The following is a 19835-nucleotide window of genomic DNA, read 5'->3' on the forward strand; positions in this document are numbered from 1 at the left end:
CAAGGTCAAATTCTTAGGTATATACCACAATTGGTAGAACTGATAAAAAAGATGACTATTTCTTAATACACCAGGTGTCAGAATATAAATTACTTACAATAATGGGCTCAAAATACTCAATTTGAAATTTATTTACAGTTAAATTTCTTTTTTTTATTCTTGTTATTTGCTAATGCTTATACATTATGAACTTTTGGTAAAATTAGAAAAGGAACTGGCCTTCTCTGTAGCTCCTTATATCCACCCCACTTTACTTACAGGCATCATTTAAATGCATTCTATCCTCAGTAGTACTCTCTATAGTTCTAACTAGTTGAAATTGAAAGCCTAACTGCCCAGGGCTTATCTCATAGCAATTTCCCTTTCTGTCCTGGATTTGAATGTCTTTGTAAAGGAGCCTAGCTATATACGCACTACTATTTTGCGAAGCCCTATTACTATTCTGATTCTGCCCGATCCATGTATTTCAAGACAACCAGTAACTTGACAAAACACATTCACATGCCTGTATGGCTTCAAGGACATACCTGAAATTAAGTAAAGTAACCACCTCAAAACAAAAACTTCCTTTCGTCCTAAAAGTTGGCTCCCTTATACCAGGCTTAATAATTGTCTATTGCACCTAACCAGGGACAGTATCTAAGAAATACAGAATTAACACTTTTTTTTCTTCTTCTCCTTCTCTTATCCATTAGGACTTAGACACCAAAGAAATATTTAGCTTCCATAACTTAACCTGCACATTAATGTGCCTTTAATTAAGAGTTTGATTATTATCTGGTATAGCCCTGATTCTCAAAGTGGGGCTTAAACCCTTTAAGAACTCAAAGGGATCTGAATCATTTTTGTTCCCTCACAGCAGGCCTTTATTTCTGCCCTTGCAAATATGCTTCACTCTCTCTACAGTTTGAGTTGCTCTCCTTCATGGAAGGGTCACCAGTGGTAAATTTCTAAGTTTGAGTGATTTTCATTAGTGGGTTTTTTTTTCCTTAAGGGAATATGTAACATGTCTTACATATTTAAACACTTAAGCATGGAATTAACTAGGAAAGAAACTCAATGAACAATAAGGATAAAGTGCCCTTTGAAAACAAGCAGAAGAAAACATTTTTCCCCAAAAAATAAAAATTTGAATTTATAAATGAAAACAAAAGTGTGATTAATTTAATACTTATGGATAATTGGGGAATTTTTTAAATATAAAAATAGGAAAACCTGTGAAAGTCTTAGAAATGGGTAAAAGAGATTACTGGGTTTTCTTTCAATAGAATGCTGGGCTGGACTCTCTGGGGTCTTCTGATACTGAAGAATATGTACCTTTGAATGTCTTTGACTAAACTATTTTACAATTCTGTAGATGTAGAAGTTAACTTGTAGAAAACTGAAAGCACTACAGATTTTTCTTATTCATAGCAATAAAATAGTCCTCGTTTGTGTTAATGCAAATGAAGTTTAACTGGTAAAGGAAATAAATCTCTGTGATTCAAAATTCTATTTTACTGATTTTAAACTCTTACTAGTTCCCTCATTAACTATGAGTTAAAAAATATTTGACATATGTTCATTTTACATCTGCATACAAATAATGGTTGACTTTTTAAAAATCAATGAAACACCTTTGGGGTCTCTCCAGACATGACAAGAGCAGGAAGGAATCTCAAAGAAAAGCCTGTTTACTTGAGCCAGGCAAATATGGACTTTATTCTTGTGACCTCTTTCGTTTCCATAAACTTCTGAGACCTGAAGATTATGGAATATATAATCCTTGAGATTATGACAAAGGCCTGGAGATACCACTTATTAAATGTGCACTGACCTGTAGTGGAAGGAATTTCATAGACTTTCTTGACTTAAATCAAATAGCTTTTATTGAAAACTTTCTTCAACTACTAATAATTTTTCTCAAAAATTGTTTTTCTTACCCACTATCAAAAGTTCATATTACTAGTAGCAGATGAAGTTAAAATTAATATACAAGTTGTTTTGTGGAGATTTTTGCTTTCTCTTATATTTGAGCTGCATGACAAACTTATAATTTTTAAAATACTTATATATGGGGTCTGGTAACATTTACCTAAGGGACAGAAGTACGAGAGATCATGGCCATGGAAAAATTTGAGAAATCCAAGCGTATAGGTATATTTATGAAACATTTATGCAATATTTTGTTACATGAATCTATTTTAGAAAAAAAATGTTATCTATTGAAATATAAAATAACAAAAAGCTGTTATATTTATATTATTTTCCTTAGAAAAATTTCTTGTTTCCTTCCTGGGATAATTCTTAGATTTAAATTTAGATATTAAGGAAGCATTTACTATAGTCCCAATAATTAAATATATTAAGTTGTATATAATGGGTAAAATACTTTGAACTAAATTCTTAAATTGAGCTGCCTCACACATTATGCGGATACCTTCCTTATGAGCATTATATTAATATCTGGAAAAATGCATTTATGATTTGAAAACAAGAAAAAAATATTTGTAACTTAAGATCAAATTACTTATGTATCCACTCAATACATTTTTACTGAGTTCTGCCTGTGGGGCAGGGCAAAGGTAAGGGAGAAAATTAGAAAAGCATATAGTCTAAACTTCAGGACCTTGCAATTTAGTGGCTGTAAGGCCCGGGCCAGGCTGCCCCAAGGTGGGCCACTTTGGCATAAAGATTATTTCGAGTTATATGTAATCAAAACTCAGCAGACGCAGGAAAAGTTTTCCGCCTCCCCCTCAATGCCTAAATTCAGATAGGAAAGGAGAGCCTATAACAAGAAGAGAGCTATTAACAAAGACTCCCCTTTACTTAGGGAACTTACGTGCATAATAGGGCAACCTTGTTTTTCTTTTTCTTTACTTATTAGAGAGAGAGAGCAAAAGCAGGGGGAGGGGGGGCAGAGGGAGAGGGAGAAGCAGACTCCCAGCTTAGCAGGGAGCCTGATGCAGGATTTGACCCAGAAATCATGATCTGAGCCAAAGGCAGATGCTTAATGGACTGAGCCACCCAGGTGCCCCGGGCAACCTTGTTTTTCTAAACATCTCCTTTCACCTTCCTGCTAATGGTCTTTGTTCCCTTTGTATCCTCAGGCCCCTGCCCCTCTCCTTAGCTCATATAAGCATCATGTTGCCCCACTGTCTTTGGAATTTCCACGACTGTGTGGATTCCCTGTATGCACACTATTAAATTTATTTTATCCTGTTAATCTGTCTCATGTCAATTTGATTCTAAGTTCAATCAGAAGGAACTTTTAAAGAAGAAGAAGGTCATCCTCCCTGACATAGTAAAGGCAGATACACATGCTCACAACCGTATTTCAAATCAAACTGTAGTTGAAACATTGGAAGAGTGGTAAACAGAGCACTATATGATTTATAAAGCTGTAAGTACTGTAAGAAGGAAGAAATTAATTCCAAGTGGGATAATGTATAAAGATTTCAAGGAGTAGGTAGTATTTTATTTGAGCTGTGAAGATCAGTAGGAGTTTACAGAGCAGAGATGTAGAGAAGATGGATGAGTATGCACTAGCCAGGCAGACACAATACAGAGACAGAGCCATAACAATACATGGAGAAGAGTGGAAAAAGTAAGAAGTTCAGGATGACCAGAGGGTTGTATACATACAGAATAAGAGGTATGCAGCATAATACGTGGCTAGAAATTTAGATTGTGGAGTACACTACATGCCAAAATAAGGAATACTGATGACATTAGGGCCCAGTGGGGAGCCACTGATACATTGTTTCATTGTGAAGGAATATAACAAAGCCTTACATCTGCATACTTCAGTTTTGTAACAATTATATTATTCTCACAAAAATTAATGTCTAGATTAATAACTTGAAAATAGTATACGGCAAAACTAGTAGTAGAACCCAAATCTTCACTCTGTATCAGTTCAAATTTAAAATTGTGAAAGTTTCCTTAAGTTTCAGGAAGTTTGTACCTTTCGAAAAAAGTCACTTTTTTTTAAAGCATAGACCTCAGTGTCCAAAATAATTTGTGAAAGTTTCTTCAAACTACCGGCATGTATTTAGAATATATTTTTTGAATTTTAAACATACTAATTTAGAGCTTTATCTTTTAATGTGCAAAAATTAAACAACCTTGGTAAAATTATACAATATGTAAGTACAATATAAGCACATTTTATTCACAAAACATGTCTAAACATATGTTTTAGTTTTAAGTTTTATGAAGTGAAAAATTAGCAAAAAGGCATCCCTTAAAGTTTCTTAAACCTTTCATTTTTTTTTCCACAAAGCCTTTATTACGCACAGCTTTAAAAAGTAATTAAAATCCCTCAAGCTAGAGTTTATAGCAATATATGTCACACTGAAATGTCAAGTTAACTACAGATTTGAATCATGGAGACTCCTCTCCTGTTATGAAATGGTCAATATTTTGAAGTCTGCTATTATACATTCTTGATGCTATTTGACCTCTACATACAAACATTTATTATCTGACAATAATATTCAGTTTGCCAAACTAGCCCCAGTCATCTGAAAGGGCTCAGTATGCAGAGAAGCATTAGATATTTTGTGTTGGTTTTTATGGAGGGTCTTGTAGTGACCAGACAGGTACCTTCCATTTTTCTCTTTTAACAGCCGGGTTGCTGATCTCACAAATCATATTTCGGTTGGAAATGAAAGGTGCACCACTGCCAGCATTTTGTTAGAAATAATGACACACTTTACTACCTGTAAGTGCTGACCGAGTGGTTCTGCCTTTTCTTCCCAAGGTGACTGTAACACAGATTGATGAAAGATTCTGCAGAACGACAAAGGTTAAAGATGCAGACCCGGAGCTAGAAGCCAGAGCTGACACTGATGGAGTGGACTGCAATGAGGATGCCCACATTATTGTCCTATCCTCTGATAACCAACGTAATATGAAAACTGACTACAGAAGAAAGGAACAAATTAAATCCATTAATCAAGCATATCTCTGCTAAACAGTTGTTCTAAAGAGATGAACAAATGAAAAATTTACTGTTTGTTTTCATGCTTTCAAGGATTGGGGAAGAAAATTAATTATAAGGTACTGGCCACACTATTAGTTAAGTTTTTCTTGAGGAAACTATTTATTGCATTGTCAAAGGACAAATGAACCTCATTAGGGAGATTAGTTTCAGCTGGTAGTTTTGCATTAAGAAAAACTAATACTACACACTTCAAAAGATACCCTAAGTAAAATTATGGAAATTGGAAATCCATTTTTTACTTCTTAATTTATGAACTGTTCAAAAATGACCACTCTATTAGCTAGCATGCAACCAGAAGGAAATCGAATGTAGCCCCACTTTTCACCCAAGTGCCTGAAGGAGAACTATTTCAGTGTGGGTTTTGCAAGTGTTGAGATGATGGACTTATGGATTCAGGGGTTAGAACTTGGCCATGGCATTTTACTCTTACGTTGAAGCATGTCAAGCAGAGCTCCATGCCAAAAACAAGTTTTGATAAGGTCCTCTGAAATCCTTTTCTTTTCAAAATGTTTTAGTTGCCCTGGATAAATAGCAAGCTGACGTCTGGTATTCTGAATTTCCCTTTCAATCCACACACGGCAAGGCAGGGAAAGGAAAATGCTACTTTGCTATCAATCCGGGCTGGCCAGTGGATGGAAGCTCCTGAGTTGGCCACAGCTAGCGCCACCCAGTTTCCACGTTCATTTCATCCCTGGCCTTTCTGTCCAGGCAGCTAACAAGGGGGCCAATTACCGAGCTGTGTGAGGGGGAGTGCTAGGCTGCGGACACCTGTCTTCCAAAACCTGGAGTGAAACCAGACTCATTCCACAGAGTGTATAAATCAGCTGTAAAATAATAATGACTTTTTTGGATTCAACTGACCTGGACTGGATTCAGACTGCTGACCCAGAAAGAAAAGGCTTCACATATCCCATTACCAGTCTGGTGAGCCATTGAAGACATCCCTATCCTATTCTGACTTGCTTTTATTTATAGAAGTCTTGCTTTTGTTTATGGGAATGCAAGCCAAATTGACATTTACTCACTGTTTTTGTTTGGTTTGTAGGTTTAACTTCTCTAATTTAACAGCAGCTTTAGGGGCATGGCAGTTGACTGAATCAGGTCAAAATGGTGCCAAAGTTCACTGCTTCAATCCCTAAGCCCCGTTATTGAGGAATGATGAAGGTAGAGTTTTAAAATATTTTTCTTATATAAAACTAAAGGGCTTTCTTCGACAGATTATCTCATGATATCAGAAAAAAAAAGAAAATAAAATAAGTTCCAGCCTTTTTTTTTAAAGAAAATTATGTGAATCTTAACAGTGATTCACACTGCCTACTCCATTGGCCCCGGGTGGCTAGGGCACTTTCAGAATTACCTAAGATTTTTCTTTTTCCAGAATAAGTGTGCCACCTGCGAGGAAAATCCCGGTTGTGTAGGGCTTGAAGGGTACATAATATAGGGGGCCCTTTTAAAGAAAAATAATATAATTTGCAAATATGAAACCAGATCTCTTAGTTTGGGTGTCCCAAAAGCAAACTGCAAAAGGAGAATATGAGTAAAATTAGCTTATGTGGGAAGTGACCCAATAAGCACAATGAGGGAGTAAGGTAATGACATGGAAATGGGAGAAAGCCAATAAAGAAGCACCAATGTTAGAGTCATCACCTCAAGTAGTTGGGGCTCAACCTTGCTGTAGGTCCTCTGGAAGAGATTTTGTTTTAGAGATTCATTCATTCATTCATTTATTTACTTATTTACTTATTCACTGTAGAGAAGCGAGGAGGGGCAGAGGGAGAGAGAAAGAGAGAATCTCAAGCAGACTCCCTGCTGAGTGTGGAGCCCGATGCCAGGCTCGATCTCAAGACCCTGAAATCATGACCTGAGCCGAAATCAAGAATCAGATGCTCAACCAACTGAGTCACCCAGAGGCCCCACTCTGAGGTCACACCTCAGAATGCCACATCAAGGGACAAGGAAACTGAGGTCTATACCTCTCCTATTCCTCATTGATTGAAAATTGTAACTGTGGGGTAAGTAACTCCCTGGCATTTTGGACCTTCTCTATGCTTGTGTATGTTCATGGGCTGTGCACACTCACATAACCAGAGAAAGTCCATGGGAAGGGAAGGCCTTGAGGTAGCAACCATGGAAGTGGACAGGAGCTACCCAGCAGAGCCCTTAGTTGACTTCTGGAGTAAGCTTAGGGTAGGGAATACAGGAAGGGTTCTGACAGCTCCTTCTATATTAAGTATGAAAGCATATATTTAATTAAATAATAAAATAAATCACAGCAAATCACAAATTTAAAAATGTGACAACCATGATCATTCTAGTGCTACCCACAGTGAAAGTATGACATAGGGGAGGACAAAATGGGCTGTGATACCAATCTTAATTGAGTGCTGCTAAGCCATGGTATAATAATAATAATAGTAAATGCATGAACACATTGTTAGGGACTTTACCAGTTTCTCAAAAGGGATCAGCATTAAGTGAGGGCCCCTGGAATTTGGGCTTAAGTAATTTCTCAGTAAATTGCCTATGGCTACTATTACTGAGTTTTTCTTATAACCCTCATATGTGTAATTCAGAAATTAAGTTGAGCACCACCTGTCAAAGTATTTTTGAGTGAGAAAAAGAAATACAGGGGCACCTGGGTGGCTCAGTAGGGTAAGTGTCCAACTCTTGATCTCAGTTCAGGTCTTGGTCTCAAGGCTGTTGAGTTCAAGCCCTGTGTTGTACTCCATGCTGGGCATGGAGCCTACTTTAAAAAAATACAAAAATTTCAATATTTCAATAATGCAAGTGTTTGTGATAATTGATAAACTGTTTATAGCCTAATTTCTCAACCATGGCACTATTTTGAGCTGGATAATTCTTTGTTGGGGAAGCATCCTGTGAATTTTAGGATGTTTAGCAGCATCGCTGCCCTTTACTACTGAATACAATAGCACATCTCCCCCAGTTGAAACAAACAAAAATGTCTCTAGATATTGCCAAAATGTCCCCAGGGCCAAATCACCCCCAGTTGAGAACCACTGAATTAGAGGACAGGAAAAGTTGCAAACTAGAGATTTGACAAATAAAAAATATCTGGGGTTTGTTTCAATTTGGTTCACTTGCCCACACATCTTAAATCTACCTCTATGCTACTGCATGAATAAAACAATCCTCTTATTCAATTTTTTAATATTCACACTAGGATATTACCTACACATTGTGTGAAGGAGCAAATGTCTGAATGACTGAACCATAAACTTGAATTGAAGTTATAATTGAAGATTATAAAGATATAAAGACACTTTAAAGAGCTATCTAGTTATCCCAGATTGTTCAACATTGCAGAAAAGTAAGAACATCTCCTGTTTTTAAACAATTCTGGGATAGAAGCCAAATATTCTATTAGTTATTTAAAATGTTTAAGTAAAAATGGTGGGCTTAGGGCAATATTCAATTTCTCTCTGGTACAATATACAATGAAAACTTTTTTGTATATAAGAAATATTTATGATCTATGATACATGTATAAAAAGTATTTAACATAAAATATACACTAATAAAGAATAGTGTTTTATTCTTGAAAACCATAATTGTATAGTAAAAATTCCACTAAATTCAACTATCACTTAACAAACAGCTACCATAAGCTATAAAACTTTGCCAAGTTCTTGAAGGTAAACAAGCAGGGTTGATCTTTGAACAACACAGGGTTAAGGGTACCCATTCCTGTGGTAGTCAAAATCCACTAATAACTTATGACTCCCCAAAAACTTAAACACCAATAGCCTACTATTGACTAGAAGCTTTACTGGTAACAAAAACAGTTGATTAACACATACTTTTTATGTTATATGTATTATACACTGTATTCTTACAATAAAGTAAGTTAGGGAAAAGAAAATATTATTAAGAAAGGCATAAGGAAAAGAAAATATGTTAATAATACTGAATTATGTCTTTTAAAAAAATCTGCATATAAATAGACCTACATAGTTCAAATCTGTGTTGTTCAAGGGTCAATTGTATAAGCGAGATAAACTTTTTGCCCTTAGACATTGACAATAAAGTAAAGGAAGGAATACAAATTAATGAATAATCACAACACAATTACAAACAATAAACGTAACAAAGTAGTGGCAAATAATGCTATTCCTTCCAAATAGTAATTTAGTAATACTAAGAAATGTTAAGAAGTGTCCACAAAAAAAGATAAGTTCCATAGTTAAATAACTTCGGGAAATACTGGATGGCATATTCATAGAGACATCCACATTATCATATAAAAGCCTCTGGGAGGTTTGTCAGAAGAAACATCTATTAGAGTTTGCTTAACCCAACATTTTATAAAATAATTTGTACAAAGCACAGTTTCTTTCACAAGATTAAAATTTGCTGAGCTATCAAATCAGAAAAGATGTATTAGAGAATTTAATTTCCACTGAAAGATGAAAACAAGTATAATAGAGAAAGTGCAATTTGAAGGGGATACTATACAATAGAGAAAATTTTCCTGTAAAGGAATGTAGACAGAGACCACAGATGGTATAGGAAATACCAAGATTTAAAAAATTCAGGTCTTATCATGAGGCAGCCTGACGGAAGTATAAATACATGTGGGAAGCTATTCCAGCAGAAGTAAAATCTCAGCACTATAAGGCAAGTGCTTCTGAAATTTTAGGTTAAGGCCAGTGAATTCCAGGGGAAGGTATCTGGACTTTATTCTGTAGGCCGTGTAGAGACACAGATGTTTTGTGAGAACAACATGATCAGAATAGTAGCTTAATATTGGAAGATGAAAAATTAAATGCACAAAGGTAAAGTAGAAAGCAAGTTACAAAGTCCCAGGGAGCATAAGAACATTTATTCTAAAACCAAGTCTTGTGAAATATAAGCAAGTGCAGAGTTCCAACCAGAGACCCTACTGGCCCCTTCACTTGGAGATAAAGGCCATGACCCTTAGCCTCACATAGTTAAGGCCCTTCACAAACTGACCCTTTTTTGCCTATTTAATAGCTACCCTTCCCAGTCTTATGTCACACACCCCTTCTCATATAATCTACACTCCAGTGTAACTGAATTACTCAGTGCTAAATAGTTTTTCTATAAATCAGAAAGGAAATTAGGAATAGAGATTTAGATATAGAAGTAATCCACTTGAGATAGAAATAAGTTATGTCACATAAAATAACTCTTCCAAAAAAGTTACCCACAAAACATATCTGAATAAATTGTGGTATTTATAGTAATTATAGCAGATATTATTCAATTATCACTTTTAGAATAGACAAGTTCAGGTCCTGGCTATCTCAGCGACTAGCTGAATTTGGTCATCTAGTTGGCACCTGGGTGCTTCTGGAAAGGCCTTAACCCTTCTATGTTACAGTTTTCTTGATTCTTAAATGGGGATCATGATAGAATTTACCTCCAGGGTTGTCATGAGGATTAAAGAGGTAATTGATATACATGCTTAGTGCAAGTTTTGACATATATCCTAAGTAGTCAATAAATATTAGATCTCATTATCATTATAATATGATTAAGTATTACATGAGTATCACTACTTTCATCTGGAAAATGGGTCTATTGATTCACTGAGTTCCTCACAAAGGCATTTTTAATCTCAGATATCTACTCTGTGTGAAAGTTCTATTTATACTCCAAGATGCTACCTAAGTGGAAAATACTGTGAGTATCACTTGACTGGTTTTTACTTCCGTCTACAGTGACTCAATGAATCAAACTACTTTCCTCTTCTATCCTACTTAATTAGGATTATTTGGCATGAAAATTGGATTTTCAAGTCTAGGTTTTGCTAACAGAAGCTCCTTTATTGGAAGAATGTTGGGGTAACACTGAGTTGAAGAAAAATCTGCAAAAACCAGGGCTCTTCTAGGGGCCTCATTGACTATAAAACACATATTTAATCCAGAAGGACTTTTACCACCTTTTCCCATCTCATCTCTGCTTCTTATGTGGGTCACCTTCATTCATTTAGCCTTTTCCATGGAGACATAAAAACTGGTGGCTCTGAGACTACATTCTCAGAACTTTAGGACCTGAAAAGAAAAAGGGGATTTCCCTGCCAACTATGATTCTTGGAAAACTCCAGGTGAAGGAATTTGATTGTGTCTTATATCACATTCTTTTTCATGTGTCATTCCATTAATTCAGTAAATATTATAGGAAAACCTATTAAATTCCAGGTCATGTTCTCAGCCTACGTATAAAGGAATGAAGAAGATAGTCTATCTGTCTGTATCTCTCTCTCTTTCTGTGTGTGTGTGTGTGTGTGTGTGTGTGTGTGTGTGTGTGTGTTGAATTACAACGGGGGAATCAGAGAACCATCAAGAAAAAAAAAAAATTTTAGTTAAGTGAAAGTGCAATGAAGAGCTTAATACAGAATAGTGTGTGACGCAAAGAGGGTACTTTTAGATCACCAGAAGAATGGCAGCACCATTCTGGGTCAGTTTAGTTAGGGTCTTCTGAAAGAAAGTGAATCAGAAACATAAAATTGAGGTGAAGAAGCCACAGTTCCCTCAAAGGAAAGGGGTGTGGTTATCTCCCATTTTGTTATCCCCACAGACAGGATGCTGAGTAAACAAAACAAAGATGTCCATTACGTCCTCTTGTTCTGGTTTTTTCACTAGCCTAGGTAAGTTTAAACTTCAGACAAGACATGATAAAATCCCAGGGTAACATTACAGATGGCCTCCTGGCCATCTTAGCTACAGATTTCAGCCACAGAAGATGCTGCTTAGCCATTCCATCATTTCATAGTTTATACAACAACCCTAAAGTTTCCAAGCCTCTCACTCAGGAAGTAATAAAATTATTAAGCAGTAATCCTGAGAAATCATTTTACACTGGGAAATAAAAGTATATTCCTAAAAATGTATGAAAAATTATTACATAGTAATCTATATGTTGGAATATATTTCTTGCACAACTAAAAATTTTAAAAACTGATCCTTGAGATAGTGGTTGAAGAAATAAAGCATAATGAATGACCGAGCTACATTCAAATTTAGATATTACCAGTTATTCTGTACACATTTTTTGAGGCTGCTAATAAACTTTCCACTTAAATTTTCATTCTTTTTATGTGTTTTGTCTTTCTATTAATGGAGTTGTGAGAGTTTGGAGGTAATAGGAAGAATATAAAGAAGACTGTTAATCATTCCCTCCTCAGTACTGCTTCTCATCCTTGTACACAATCTTATTAAAGAACTTCTTATACATTATTTTAACATATTTGTTTATGGTTCTGTCTCCCCTACTGGCCAGGACGTTTATTAGGGCTGGTACTATTCAGAGTTCTTTTTTTTTAATCTCTAATTCTTCTCCTTAGAGAACATTTCACCTTATAGAAACAAAATGGATGAAGCAAACTGATCACTTATTTCACTTCTCAGTGTAATGTCGGAAGAGTCATAAAACTGTTTCCCTTCATCGGGGGTGCAATGTGGCAATACGGGGGTGATCGTGCAGACTCAGCTCAACCTTTCCAGCAATTTAATTGGATGCCATTGGGTGCTGTCTCGGTGGAGCATTTCCCATAAGAAAAGGATTCTTTTCTGTGACCTCCAATGTAGTGAAAACTATTTGGCTCAATTTCATCTTTTCCAGAAGAACAGATCCAAAGAGAAATTACAAAAGAAATGTAATAGCATTTTTACTCCTTTCTGCTGGAGGGGTTTGCAATGTGACTGCTTTAAAACTTACTATTTTGCAAAAGCCAATTTTCTTCAAGAGGCCATTGGCACTCAAATCAGCAGCACAATAAACTTGCCAGAATCAGACTATGTGTTGAATGATGGAAAAAAATCGCTGCAATTTTATAAAGCAGAATGACTCGCTTTGTTATATTATTTATTTATTTTACTATATAATACATGTTAGAATTGAGATGAAATGGGTGTTTCTGGTTTAAGTTCAATGCTTACTCCACAATTTGGTGAACCCAAAAGCAGATACTCTATTATACTTTCAGAATAGGTAGCGTCATAAGGGTTGACTATTCAGACATCAGAGCCTGACAAGCCTGGATTCAATCCCCAGCTCTGTCACTTACTAGCTCTGTAAAATTAGGTCACTTCTCTGTACCTCATTCTTTTTCTGAAAAATAAGAATTATATATATATGTGTATCTCTATATCAATATATATATACATTAAGACACATTCATAATATATGTTCATATGTATGTATAGGTGTGCTGATAGGTCAATCCCAATTATATATTCAAAAACTGGTAAACATCCACCAGATTGGTCCACAGAGCCACTGGAACCACTGGACTTTAACTATTATTGGACACTTGTGAACTGGATTTGCCCATTTGTCACCCGTCCTCCACATAGCCCCATTCTAAGAGGAGGGCCATGATGATACTTCAGCTCTTAATGTCAACTCAAACCCTGTGTGCAATAATCCTGGGAATATCTAAGCATTGCCCTTTCCTCAGTGAACAGTCACCTGAGCAACCCCCTTCCATGGCTGCCACACTTACCAATCACCATGTTATGAACTAGTTAATTACCTTTACCTGAAGTAACTACTTATTAAGTTTTGATGAAAATGTGCTTCAACTTCTGTTTCCCTGAAATCCAAAACCATGACTACCTTTTCTTTCTTTCTTTTTTTTTTTTTAAGATTTTATTTATTTATTTGATAGAGAGATAGAGAGCACAAGTAGGCAGAGCGGCAGGCAGAGGGAGAAACAGGCTTTCCGCTGAGCAGGAAGCCCAACGCGGGGTTCCATCCCAGGACTTTGGGATCATGACTTGAGCCAAAAGCAGACGCTTAACCGACTGAGCCACCCAGGCCCCCCATGACTACCTCTTCTTACTTCTCACTCTGTTTCCTTTCTTAATTATCAGCTTGTGTATATTTCAGGCTTCTAATCCTTCACCCCTCACCTATATTTTGCTCCCAAACCTGGTTTAAGTTCCCCAGTCCTGGCCTCTCAGTGACACCACGATGTTCTATTCATAGTTCCAGTCCAAATAAACATCACCAGCAAGAGTGTATCCCATAGCAACTCAGCTAAAATGCCCACTTTTTCCTCTTCAAACTCTCTAAATCTTCCCCTCTATTGCTGAACTTACTAGTATTCTTCTGTGGTATCAATAAATGTTTACTTCTCAACTTTCCAAGCCACTTATGTAGCTGTGCTTACATATGATTTTACAAAAGACATGGTCACCTATGTTCTTGTTTTCTTACTATAATTCCCTAAGTGGATATTTTTTTTTTTTTTTTTAAGATTACCACCACCATCTACTTTGCTGTTGTTGTTGTTGTTCTGGATGACAAAACAAAAACTGGCTGAAAATTCAGAACACTGTGAGGCATTAGAAAATATATATTTAATTCTAACTGAATGCTCATTCTGCTCAAATATTTTAAGCTCTAGCATACTCCCCTGAGTACTGTTTCATACTTTATGATTTTCTAAATCTTTGCAGTGGGCATAATAGTCACACAACATACAGATTTAGCATTCTGTTATCTTCCTTTTGAATTGAACTCCTTATCATTATGTCATGCCCTTCTTTAGATTTAGTTATGAGTTAGGGCAGGGCTCTATATTGGTAAGACTCCATCAACTTCTGGTGCACCTTTGTTCTAAAGCATTACTTTTCTTTTTGAGCTTTTAATTGACATCTTATGGATCTTTATCTCACCGCTGCAAGATTGCAGGATACTGAGTTTTGCCCTTCAGAGGTTTTTAGCTCAGCTCTTTAGCATTTCACCTCACAGGTTTCAAAGTTTAAGGTCTTGAGGCTAAAAAAAAAAAATGGGGGGGTATATGTTTGAGGTCTCTCACATGCCTTCTCAGCTCCATATGAAGGCTAAAGAACCTCCTGGATCTCTATTCCTCAGCTGTGTTTTTTGACCAGGACTATTCCTGGATTCTTAGGCTCTAAATAGCCCAAAAATAAATGTGTACCAGCAAAAATGAACTCTAAATCCCTAATGTCAACTCACCCTTACCTTCTATCTTATCTCGTCTCTCTTGTACTCAAGTTCCTTCCCCCCAGGTGGGTGGGCCTTTGTTCCTAAGCACTGTGCAGCACTGGGTCATTTCACTCACCCTTTGAGATTCAGAAAATGTCTGGTACAAAAAAACTAACCATATACTCAAAGCCCTCCATTCTCAGCTGGAAAAACAAAACAAAACACACAAACAAAAACCAAAAAGCCCTCCAATTTCCAAATTTGTCATTTTAGCAACTCATAGCACCATTAAAATATTTGGTGATTTGGATCTTGATCCAGGAGGGGCCTTTGGCTTGGTCCATGCTCCTGTCTGCAGTCCATGTCCAGCACCAGCAAATCGCTTACACAGAAAAACAATAACTGCCAATTTTCAGCTCACATATGGACAATTCTCCCTTCCCTGGGGCTTTTGTTCACTTTAGTCCTTCCATGGCTTCCACTGCTCTTGGCTTTAAAAATACAGTTTTCGGAACATATCCAGGCTTCTCTAGTAGTTGTCAGACAAAGCATTGCCCTGCCAAGACCAACTACACCTAACTCAAAAGCAAGAGTTAGGTTTGTCTTAATGTTCAATTTGTCCCTCTTGGCCCCTAGTTTTCTTTCCTGCAAGTTGAAATTTCTATCTGATCCTACTTAATACAATCTTCAGTACCCATGAAAAAATACTTTCCTTCTGGCAAGGCTCACCTTGAGTTTTACTATCTCAAATACCGCATCAGTTATTCCGCTAAGAATCCTGGTTCTTATAGTAAAGAATAGCATGAGAGCAATAGAGACCAAAATCTTGGCACTGAGGTTGTATTTCAGACTGTTTCATGGGACAGCTGGGAAAGTGCTACCAGAAACCCAATAATTATGAAAAAATATCCCTTGAAAAATTATGAGTTTGTGTTATTTCTAATTTGATTACAAATATTACTATAATAAATTTATTGACATATTTCCTCCTTTCAATGAAATTTGATGTACTACTTTCTGATATAATGTATTGTTTAACTTACTACTAAATCTCCCTTTTCTTCCTTTTAGTTCTTGAATTAAGTATCCAACTTGTCAAACTCATTTTAATATCAATTACCCAGAAAATATTAAAAAAAAAAAAAAACCTGTTAGCCTTTCTCTGAAAGCAAATAATACAGACAAATAAATTCACTAACTTAGGTCATATTAAAGTCACAAACAAGGAAAAGTATAAGCAGACCAATATAACATTTTGGTTTTGTTTTTTGTTTTCCTAAAACTCATCTCCTCTATGTGACAATGCCATCATTTATAGGGTCAATTGCTCTGATCTGGAAGGATAATAAGTATTCTTTTATCTCCCCAAGAGAGTCAAGTGATTGTTGTCCAGACTAGGTTCTTAATTAAGCTCCCTCAAGTGCCAGGAGACTGGAATGCTGTCTTCCTAAATATTTACATTTCCAAAGAATGAAGTACAGATCTGAGAGATATCTCTAGATCATAAGAGCCGGAGACAGTAGGCATTTGTCTAGTCCTTGGAAAAATGTATTTACATTCCAAGAAGTTAGTATGAAATCAAAGGACCTTTCCATCAAAGGAACAAAGGTGTTTCCCTTCTTTCAGGAATCTTTCTGTATATATTTTTGGGAATATATATATACACACACATACACACGTACATATATTCCCATATATACACACATATATACACATATATGTATATAGTTTTAAATGTGCATATATGTGTACATGTATGTTTATATTTATATGCATATATATGTATATGCATACAAATTGGAAAAAAACTCAACCACCTGTTTTTGTCCTTTATCAATGAAGTACTGGCCACTTGTGTAGAAGATTTTTCCAGCTGAGTTTCATCATGTTACTAGAGGTAAGGTCTGGGGCAAGAAGGGCTGAAGCACTTATTATTTGCTATATGGTAATCAATTAGAAATACGTCTTTGACCCAGGGCATACTCAGGAATGCATGCAAGACAACAGTACTTTTAGTTGCTAACGTATTTTATTTGTAGCTTAAAATTTACATTATATTTAGGTACCTACAATATCAAAACATGTCCAGGGGCATGGTACATGGTCTGCTGCACCATCTGATATAGCTGTTCCAATGCAAGTTTTCTCCATTGATTATTGCCCTAAACACTCGGCTCAGAAACTCATATTTAGAGCTCCTAATGCCATTAGATTTATGTGTATGTGGCGTGTTGTGTATCCAATATACAGCAAAGCAACATAATGTGTGTGTATATATATACACACACACAAAGTCTTCATAGTGCTACCCAGTTAGCATTCTCACAACTTTAATAATTTAAAAAATATTCTAAAACATGTTACTTGGTTTTTTTTTTTTTTGCCCCCAAAGGTTGTAGACAGATACAATGCTATTATCCTCCACTTACTTCCTAGTTCAGACGCTACCAAAATTATAGACATAAGTCAACCTAAACGATTTCACTGTTGGTAGTCCTGAGGAGGAATAATCTTAAAATAATTACATAAGCATTTTTTTTGAAACTCCATCTTATTCCTAAACTAAGAAAGGCATCTTCCCCTAAAGAAAATTATAATGGGAGGAGAAAAGTCAGGCAATATATTAGTTTGGTGCCTTGAGATTATCTCAATGTATTATATAGAGTAACACCAGAAATAAAGACACTTATAGTTATCAATTTCTCAGGTATGGATAAATCATTTTACCCAGCCTGGCATCACACAGACATTTATATATCCATTTAATGAAATCAGAGGTTTCTTCTTGTATACTTCATAAAATTTTTTACTGCCAATTGAAGAAATTCAGGACACGCCACTTCAAAATATGATGCTTTGGTATATTGATTATTTTCATCTGAAGGCACTTGAAAAACAACAAATGCAGGGAGAGGCTTTCTCTAAACTCCCCTTATTTGCTTAAAGAAGGATCCTCCAAATAGAAATCAGTTGTCATAAATCCCCTCCCAAAGTGTTTCATCAACCAGGGAAGTTTGACTCTTATCAAAAAAAGAAGTCAACACCATACCCACACAAATTGTCACAAATTATACTCTCCGTCTATTCTTCTAAGGGCCCATTCATCGTTCCTAAAAATAATTTACACTCCCCTAAGTTACCCCTTCCTCTATTAAGGCAATATATAAGCTCTTAAATCTCACAGCTTTTTTTTGTGATTTTTTGCTATTTTGCTTTTTTTCCCTGTGATGCCCCATGCATGTAATATTAAAAATAAATAAATTTGTAGACTTTTTCTCTTATTAATATTAATGCCTGCTATCAGTTTATTTCATAGACTCATCTATGGAACTGAGGGTAGAAGGAAAGTCTTGCTCTCCCCTGCACAATTAATAGTAGTATCCCTATTTTTACTTTTATGCATAAAAGTGTTCAAATCTTCTCTGTGATGATGAGATAAAGCTTTCCAGCCCTTCCTTAAACTAGGTTTGATCCAATTTTCTACCACTCAGATCCTTGTTCCCAGAAAAGAAATTCTCAGATCCAGTTTGATTTGATACTCCCCATCACCTAAATGTGCCACAGGATTTTTTGTATCCTATTTTCTCATCTACTTTCTCCCATCCATGATGGCTTTCTCCAATTTCTTATACATTAAACTTCCTATTTTAGAAACAAATTAGAATAAACATTTGAGTTTTTGTAATTCAAATACCACTTCCCTTTCACCTTATGGATGAACTTATATTTTCCTTAGGGAATTATATATTCCCAACTCTCCCTTCACCGTGATTTAAATGGCACTACCCTCCCCCCGCCCCCTTAACTGAGGAAGGCAGTGGACTCAGCCATTTGCAACCCACATGTTCCACTCTTCTGACTACAGATCAGTGATGGTCACATGACTCAAGTCAGTCTAATTATATATCCATAGGATTGTAGCTGGGTAACCTGGAGGAAAGGATTTCTTTTTCTAATGTGCTTGGGAGTTCTGTGAATTTATGCCTGAAACTGTAAGGGATGAAATGTGGAAAAAACTTGGCTGATACTGTTGGATGGGAAACATTTTTCTCTATCCATTAAAGTTCTTCTAGGTGGTCTAAGACCCAAATTGACATGAGACAGATTAACAGAAGAAAATCAAACAAAACTTTAATAACATGTATATCTCCTGTATACATGGGAGAGACCCAGGAAAACTGAATAACTCCCCAAAATGGCTACAGCCATCACCTTAAATACCATCTTCAGGTAAAGACAAAAGAAGATATTGGGGAAAAGAAGAAGAAGAAGATGTAGGGGGTGAGGAGTCAGTTATGGCAGGTTACCAGGAAAAGCATAGGAAATAAGAGTAAGGTTTTTATGCAGATTTAAGTCCATGACTTTTCCACTGATAAGTTTTTAGAAATTTAAAGTCCTTCCCTGCTCCCTGGTACAGCTGTGAGGAGACACCCTTACAAATGGAGATCTCATGTACATATCTTTTACAAAAGAGTAATTTCTACTTGATTTTCAGAGTCTTTTTGTGTCTGCAGTTTCTTAAATATAATCAGCCTAAAATTATCAATATGCCAAAGAAGTATAGTTTCAGGTGGCAAAATATGCACCCCTGTACAGTACAATGACAGTGAAGAGGGATGCAGAGAAAAGAGATTAAGTGAGAAAAGATGAGCGAAAGAAAACTTGGGTTTTCAAGACATGGTGAGAGCCCTAAGATCTAGCCTTGCTTGAAGCAATTTCTTTGCTTAAATATTTGCCCTGCATTTTTTCAATCAAGGGAGCCATCACATCCCACATCTCTTTGCCCTAAACCAAATGTTTAGAGGAATAGTTCCTGAATGATGCACACTTATCACATTTATATCACATTAAGTATGATACATATTTTATCTTTATAAAATCAAGATTGCAGTTTTAAGATATAATT

The sequence above is a fragment of the Halichoerus grypus genome, chromosome 1, assembly GCF_964656455.1.
Source record: "Halichoerus grypus chromosome 1, mHalGry1.hap1.1, whole genome shotgun sequence".
NCBI classification, from domain to species: domain Eukaryota; kingdom Metazoa; phylum Chordata; class Mammalia; order Carnivora; family Phocidae; genus Halichoerus; species Halichoerus grypus.